The sequence below is a fragment of the Nicotiana attenuata genome, chromosome 1, assembly GCF_001879085.1.
Source record: "Nicotiana attenuata strain UT chromosome 1, NIATTr2, whole genome shotgun sequence".
Lineage (NCBI taxonomy): Eukaryota > Viridiplantae > Streptophyta > Magnoliopsida > Solanales > Solanaceae > Nicotiana > Nicotiana attenuata.
Genome location: NC_031989.1, coordinates 10,962,218 through 10,970,818, shown reverse-complemented (window position 1 = coordinate 10,970,818; position 8,601 = coordinate 10,962,218). Strand labels below are relative to the sequence as shown.

The 8,601-nt window shown below is 37.2% G+C and overlaps 1 long non-coding RNA gene across 2 annotated transcripts; it reads right to left on the bottom strand.

Annotated features, from left to right (window-relative positions):
- Window positions 4,699–8,125, bottom strand: LOC109240069. 2 transcript variants are annotated; one of them, XR_002070001.1, is made up of 6 exons: window positions 7,837–8,125; window positions 6,473–6,711; window positions 6,353–6,383; window positions 6,204–6,273; window positions 5,018–5,086; window positions 4,699–4,919 (listed from the first exon to the last, which is right to left on the bottom strand). It is a non-coding gene; the product is annotated as an uncharacterized LOC109240069 (long non-coding RNA). The 2 variants fall into 2 exon arrangements; XR_002070000.1 differs by lacking the exon at window positions 5,018–5,086.

Genomic DNA, 8,601 nt, shown 5'->3' with positions numbered 1-8,601 from the left:
TTATGATAGAATTTATGAGTCCATCAAACTATATAGAGACCAGGTCATATATAGGTTTCCACAGATAAAGCTAATGAAACCGTAAGTAAATGGAACAGGGAACTTTTACGTGGAAAAATCCCTGTTCAAGGGGATAAAAAACCACGACCTACACTGCAGGATTTCAACTTCACTATGAGCAATCTTTTAGATTACAACCTATGCAATCTAGGAATATAACTCTTAATCGCTCACTAACTTGTAATACACCTATTACAAGCCACTTTGCAATACACCTATTACAAAGACTTTAACTCATGACTAACTCTAGTCACGATACAAAACACTAAAGGTTTATGGTTTACAAGGGGTTCCTAATTAAAGCTTCTAGATAAGCAAAGTAGGAATTACAATGAAGAACAATTACAAAGCTACAACTCAACTAAGGACATACAAGATACTTGCTGTAGGAACCGGTCGATCCGTAGTAGTGTTGTACTTTGTTCTTGATACACTTGAGAATTGAATGCTTGATGGATAGACGGTTGAAGTGTTTGAATGAATTCTCAAGTGTTCAAGTGATGTTTTGTTGTAATGCTCTTTGTTATTACAACTTGGATGACATCACTTGAATGATGTAATCACTTGGTTGGTCAATGAGAAGTGACCGTTGTACTGTGCTGCACTGTTTGCGTGTACAGTGCAGGCAGTTCACTTTTCAGCTGTAGACAGTTGACTTTGTACTACTGTTAGGGGAACTCAAGAGGATCAGGTCCCTGTGTTGATTCTTTTTCTTCTGAAGTCATAGCAACTCACATTAGCTTAAGTCCGTTGATTTGAGTTGTGTACCAAGTGTATCAGGTTCCTTATCTGGTTCTTTGACAGTAAATTTGTTAGATCATCAAAACATAAAGCTATGGTACTGTAAACCCATCAATTTCCCCCTTTTTGATGATAACAAACTTAAAAATTGGCAATCATATTTAGAACAACAGAAACCAGATAGAGTAACAGGAACATCACAAGTTCCCCCTGAATTTGTGCTTCCTCATGAATCAGTCCCTTCAATTTTGCTCAACCACTCTTCCCACTTTTGGCATCATTAAAATACACAAGCAAGCAAGCAGCATAAAGAAGTGTAGCCTAGCTAACTCACGTCAGTTATGTGTACACCACATGATAGAAAAGAGAAGCAGAGAAACATAAGCATAAACAACAAAAGAGGAGTGTTTTCATTAATATTAAAAAACATAAGCCTCTGTTGTACAACAAAGGCAAATTTGGACTGTTGAAAATAGAAGCAGTTCATGTGAATTCCATCCATACCACAAAATAACAAAAAAAAAAAGTAAAAACAACTACGACGAAGTCATCAGAATGGAGAAGATAAACTGGAAACTGGGCACTGGTCACTGGTGGATTAGCCTAGGGGACACTAGAGGAAGAGGGGTTAGAAGCAGCAGCAAGAGTGTTGAGAATGAGATCAATCCTAGCATTTGCGGACATTTGCTCTGCGCGCAGTTTCTCCTTCAGGTTCTCAACATGTTGCCTGAGATCAGCATTTTCTTTGGTCAGAGAAGCAACCTCTGCACATGATGAACTGGAGGACCCTGGTGCCTCTTGAGCCTGACTTAGCTGAGTCTCTAGAATGGCATTCCTTGAGTTTAACTTCCTAATCTCCTCATTAGCACTGTTCTGGGAATTGATAAGCTGTGAGATCGTCGAAGTGCTTCCTACCCCTCCACATTTTTCAACACATTCACATTCCTCTAGAGTAGTTTTCGAGAAGGTCTGCTTCTTGGTCCCCACTTTTGGCTGTCCCAAAGACATATTAAAGAACTTGAAAACATACGTGAGAAGAAATCCATAGGGGAGACCATGATTTCCATCTTTGAAAGCTGTCACCTTTTGCATGTGCTCAATAATTATGGCTAACAGATTAACAGATCAAAACCCATCCAGTGCTTCCATCAAATACAGATCAGACTTGGATGTGATAGACCTTCTCTCAGCACGAGGTAGCAGGACTTTGTTCACCAACTCAAACAGGATCTGATACACAGGAAGCAAGGCTTTCTTATGCACCTGTTCCCCTCGCTGGACTGCTACTTCCTTGACAATTGCATGCCTAAAGTTTGTGCCACAGACATCCCTAACAGAAGATACACCATCAGCAGGAACCTTAAGAATGTCACCCAACAGAGCAGAATCCATAACAATGTCTACACCAATAACTAAAGCACAGATATGGTCGGATTCAACAGTGAAGAGGTCAGCATAGAAACTTTGGACCTCATCCTCATAGACCTTGGGCACATCCACTTTGAACAGATGTCCCCACTTTTGAAATTCGACCATTTCAAGTATTTGCCTCGTACCAGCCATCTCAGATATTTCAAGGTCAAATGTGCAACCCCACAGAAATTTCTGGTACCTCAACCTTTCTTTACCAAACACACTTTCACGTTTCACTTTCTTCACAGAACCGGGTTCCTTCACATTACCCTTTCCATTTGATTTCACTTGTACATCATCATCAGACATTGACTCTTCAGCCACAACTTGTTTCAACTTGTCAACACTTTTCACTAACTTTTTACTGGCCGTCTCAATAGCCTCCTCTGAAGCACTTGCAATAGATGGTTTCTTGTTCTGAGGTCTCTTGACTAAGGAACTTGGTTCCTCTTCAGCTTCCTCATCCACTTCCACTACAGGAATGTTCTTGTAACAAACAATCTCTCCATCCTTTACTAGCCGTTTTTTCTTCTTCTTGCTACTCCTTTTACTATTCTGCAGGGCAAACTCAAGAGCCTCCTTTTTTTTGCAACCTCGTAGTAAGTCGCTTAGAAGAGGGCTCAGGAGTGACTACTGGCCTCCTTCTAGCAATGAACACATCTAGAGTAACATTATATTCATCACTGGACCTCATAGCAAGAGTTACTACCTCCAGAGGCTCAACACCAAAGTGAGGAGAAGGAGCAGGGTCGAAACTGACCTGGGAAAAAGATTCCTGACCTGTTTCCTTAGGAGAGTGGTCAGGTCTTTCAAGAGGGGTCCTAGTAGTTTCTTCTGGTGCAGGTTGTTTAAAGAGCACCATCGTTCCTTCTCCCACCAACGACTGAGTCTCTTCCCCCTGAGACTCAGGCATAGTAGAGGTGACCTCATACACTATTCCTTCAGCAGATATGGCCAACATGTTTTCTATGGCCTCCCTCTTCTGAGATTCCATGGGTGCAACAAAATCCGAGATTACTGTACATGTAGACTGATCAACACCTTCCTCAGAACCCTTTTCTACCTGTGGAGTATCATTCTTTTCTCCATCATTGCTTTGTTCCTTGAGAATCTCAGGTGACAGAAAAGCTATCAATTTTGGGGATTTCAGAGTTATCAACACTTGGAGGGAGAATGTTGTTTGAGGGAGTGATGAGAGTGATAGATGGTGAAGGAGAATCAGGTTTAGGAGTATCACTTTCAGCAGTGGTGGAAGAGGGAATGGTGAGAGGTGTTTCACTAGGAACGGAGGAGTCTATGGTTTTCTTTAGGGTTTTCTCTTCAATGGTGGGAAGGATTGTTTGATCTTCAGCCATGGTAGAGAATGAGTTTGAAAGTTCTGAAAGGGTTGAGAAAGAAAGAGAGAGAGAAAGATGATCGTTCAAGGTTTTGGAGATGAGAGGGTTTTAATAAGGGAAGAGTCAATTATGAGGGAGAGAGAAACCGGTTCTGAAACGGCGGTAGTTTTGTGGGGAGGTGCAACGTTTCAGAGGGAAGTGAAAGGATATGAATGAAAAGACATGGCATACAGTGTATTAAAAGGTTGATGACGTGGCAATCAAATATTTTTTTTGTTTCTTTTGAGATATGCATGAGAAAAACACAAGACTACTAACATGTGGTACAAGAACCAGGTTCTGGACTTATCTTTCAAAAATTCTCAACCCTCTATTAACGCTTATGCATTGCCTCAGCAACTTCTATAATCATCATGTGTGTCTACCTGTAACGGTATAGAAGTGAGTTAGACTTGGCCGGAAAACACTTTAGCTAATTTTACTTGTATGTGATTTTCATAGCCATATAGTAGGAATCAGGTTCTCAATTAGGATTTATTAGCCCCAGTGCCAGCCTGTTTCTCTCAAAGTGTTCTCTGCTTAGTGCTTTGGTGAATATATCTGCAATTTGATCTTCTGTGGTGCAAAACCACTACAACAAAAAAAGGCTTTTTGCGGCAATAAAATTTTATTTTAGCGGCAATAAAAATTGCCACAAGAACCTTTACCGGCAATTAATTATTTGTCGTTGTATCCAGCGTCACTAAACCTTTAGCGGCAATTATAGTGAATGCTGGTAAAGTTCCCAATAATTGCCACTAAAAATTTGATCTTTTAGCGGCATTTGTTTACCAGCAATTATAATAGCCACTAACACTACCCCTAAATTAGCCTTTTAAATGATTTTAGTAGCACTTGCTATGGCCAGCAAATATTCATTTATTGCCGGTAAAAAGAGAACCTTTTCGTGGCCATTATCCTTACCCTTCTTATTACCGATAAAACAATTTACGTAATGGCAAATGGTAGAACCTGAAAATATCATGCCTATTTGTCATTTAAAATGATTCCAATGTCATTTTTTGGTAGTGATAACAATATTCTCCCATAAATAATAACATAAGAATGTTTCTAAAATTCATTTTATAAAGCACAATATGTATCATTAAATCGACAATGTAAAAAAATTGTGTCAACAACATAAAAGAAAAAAATACATCATTTGAATCCAATATCGGTAGTTTCTCAATCTGACAAGCCTAATTTCATACTACGCTAATTCCAAAAAATTTAAACCAGCACGGACGGTTCTTGTTGAACCAGCAAGTTGCATCAGTTGGATACTAAATCTGCATCCATGTCATTTGTGGATTTTAGATCCAAATCAAACTGCATAACAAAAATTGCAGAAAATTTAGTGCATCTACTGATGAAAAGGAATTAACTTATCCACAGTTGAAATGTAGACTATGAAGGCAAAAATGAACCTTGATGCTTTTCAAGTTCTCACTCCTAGCTCTTTGTTCATTGAGGGTCACATTTATTGCTGCTAGTTCCTATTAAGTTAATAAGAACACACATTGAGACAAGCAATTTTTATTTGATTTTCGAATAATACAAGGTAATCAATAAAAACTGTTGAAAACTGACCCTCTTCAAAGAAAAGTGAAGCTCAAATGACGCATTTAAGAATAAAAAAATCTTGGCTAGAACCACAATTTTTTCCGAGAAACAGTTGCAAGATTCTTCTCAGTGTATTGGGTGATACCCTTTTTTGCTTGAGCCCGACCGGGTTGGGTCCGGTCCGGAGCGAGTCGGGGCCATCGAACCCGACCTGGATGCAAGGTAGAACGACGGCCACGTCTACAACCGAGGTCGAGTCATTTCGAGACCGTTACAGAGCTCGATATGAGTCACCACCGGATGGAGAAACACACAAGGTCGGAAGCCGGACTCGTAACGGATAACCAAGCGTCGCCGGATATCTCGCCCAAACGTGATTTTCTCAACCACTTCAGGCCATTAAGGCGTAATTACAGGGATCCACGATGTAATCAATTTACCTACCTTATTTTTACCCTTAATCAGAATGTATAAAAGGAGATCTCTCTAAATTCTTGTAGGCATCAAGCACAATTGTTCTAAGCAATATTATATTCTGCAATTATTTACTTTAACAGCAATTGTTGAGTCTTCATCTTTATTTTTCCTCAACCTAAAAACCTTTTGTATCTTTTAGTTCACGGATCCTTAAAACCCCATATAAATTCAATTGTTATCCGGATTCGAGGGTAAACACTCAGGAACAATAATTTAGTACCAATTCAGCACAAAAAAATAACAAAGGATTGGAGTTATATTTTAGAAACAATCTTCTTTATTAGATTTTACTGATTTTATGATAAAAAGATAGAAACAGATGAGACAACTCAACAAAAGCATAAATCATCGCAGAAAGGACTAATACAATAAGACGTGTGCAGTTACCAAATAAAAGTTCAAGCATTGTAGTTAATTTAGCTCGTAGCTCATAAAGTTTGCAACATTCATTTAAATCACTAGCTCCTCAAGGTTCACCTAACGTGATTAGAACAGTGCTATAAAAGAGAAACTACTGATTCAAAAAAGTTTAACTTAAATCAATCAAATCGATTAGTGAAATAATATACCAACCTGGATACGATCAGTCTTGCCATCTTACCTTGATCCATTTTAACAATTTTCTTGTTAGCTTCATTTTTTCCTATAAAAGGTTTAGCTACATTACAGTATTTAAATGCAAGCTAAGCCAAAATCACATTATTTATCAGAAAGGAGCATACATCAGAAGAAGGGAACACTCCCATCCATATCCTGTTGCAAAAAACAATGTACACTAAGTCTACTTTAAGTAGATTATGGACAAATTGAGATCAAAATTATGATATATAAAGAACACTCACAACAGCTAAAAAGGTAGTTGTTGATGAGCTGTCATTGACCATGAAAAAACTCTCAATGAAGAACCCTAACAACATGATCTGCAGGATAAGGACCTCTATCCCTGAAAGTCCTGTAAGCCTCTACAATAACGATTACTTTGTTTGTTGTATTGTTGTACTCTATTGTTGCTTTAGATGTTATACATTCTCAATGTGGCCTTGTAACAAGCAAAATTATGCTATCCACAACTGTAAACAACCTAGCACAAACAAAATATTAATAATAAAAATGGCTGATCATCCAATTATTTATTTATATGTAGAGATATCCTAACAATTATTTATATATGGTATGGAAGAACAGATAATAAAGATATAAAATTACCGGTGTGTACTAAGACCAGAACGTTCTAACTTCTTGCCTTTCCCTCTACTTAAAAAAGATACAATAAGAAAAATGTTCACTAACTAGAAAGTTTCCCCATTTGTACTCAAGCTAAGAAGGTATTTTAACTGGAAGCACTTTCCGTTCAAATCCTCACCCACGGTACAATAACTAGTCCATGCTTGGACTCTCACACTATATCTTCAAAATTTCAATCCTACGGCTACAAATAATGAAATAACACCAATAACTCAGCTATTCAATTGTTTACTAAGTTAAAACAATATATAATTCAAGATATGGTTTTTTTATGTTAGAAAGTTTTTACCTTTCTGTTGTCAGCATAAGTCTTTGTGTGATCTCATTTAGTCTACTGTTGCATCGGCTTTTATATAGATTGTGGTAAAGAAATAACAGACGCAAACAGAGAAATTTCTCCCCATTTAGTATATTGTTTCATCTTCTTATGCTCTATTTCTCCTCTTTGTGATCTTTTGTCTTTAAACTTCTCAAGTGTTACTAATCTAACTTAGGGTAACATAAATTAAAACTTCTTAACCTACGAATGAGTGAAAAAATAAATAAACAATGTCCGGCCATTCAAAGATTTATAAAATTGCTAGTAAAACACCATACACATTAAATTATTATCATCCAAGCAAACATATCTATGTGTGACATTTTATCAAACACTTAATAGGCTTCTTAAATTTATCCTCTTGAAGCAACAACGAAAGTAATATAGAGTACTCAATTAATTTAGAATCAAATTCCATCACAAGCAATATAATAAATGGCAAATGAAGTATAATTAAACCCAGTTCGTATTATTACAAAATAAATATCAGATAAATTCCAAGCTAACAACAAAAATACAATTGAGAATAGCTAATTCCTACAAAAGAGGAATACATAAAATAATCTATCTATATAAGGATGTAGATAGCAAATGATAAATAAAAGAAGAAAAATTTGCGAAAGTATTAGAGAGGTAACTGACAGTGATGGAGATATCGACGATAGTATTAAGGTAGAGGGTTTCAATCTATAACTGATTAATCGGGCATTGTCAATGTTGTAATGCTGTGTTCATCTTATTCTTCCATATTGGTTGCTGCTATTATTTTCACCATTCATTGATTGCCAAAGGCCTGGGGAAATCTAAGATGATTTAGATAGGAAAAGAAAAAAAGAGAAACAATAGAAAGAAAAATCAAAGGTGGGAGAAGTAAGAGAAAAGGGAGAAAAATGAGAAAATATAGAGTTTGCATTCGGAGAGAAGGTTAAAAAGCAAAGTTTCACTCTTTTGCTGGCCAATTGTTTTAATTGCCTCTAAATACGTAGCTTCGCCGCCTAATTCACATTAGCCGCTAATAATTTAGAATAAGGAATAAATTACTAGCAATTGTTTTATTGCCACTAAATAATCACCGCTAAAAGTACCTTTTATTGTAGTGAACTTCATATCGATAAACCCCTTCTCCACATTGCCTCTGAGAAAATGATGTCTCACATCAATGTGCTTGGTTCTTTTATGTTGGACTGAATTTTTGGCCATGTTGAGTGCACCTGCGTTATCACACAAAAGAGGCACACAGTCAGTGTACACTCCAAAATCATCCAATTGTTGTTTGATCCATAAAAGCTTAGCACAACAGGAGGCTGCAGCAATGTATTCTGCTTCAGCTGTTGAAAGAGTTGTTGAATTTTGCTTCCTTGTGCCCCATGAAATTAGATATGATCCTAGGAAGTGAGCCATTCCAGA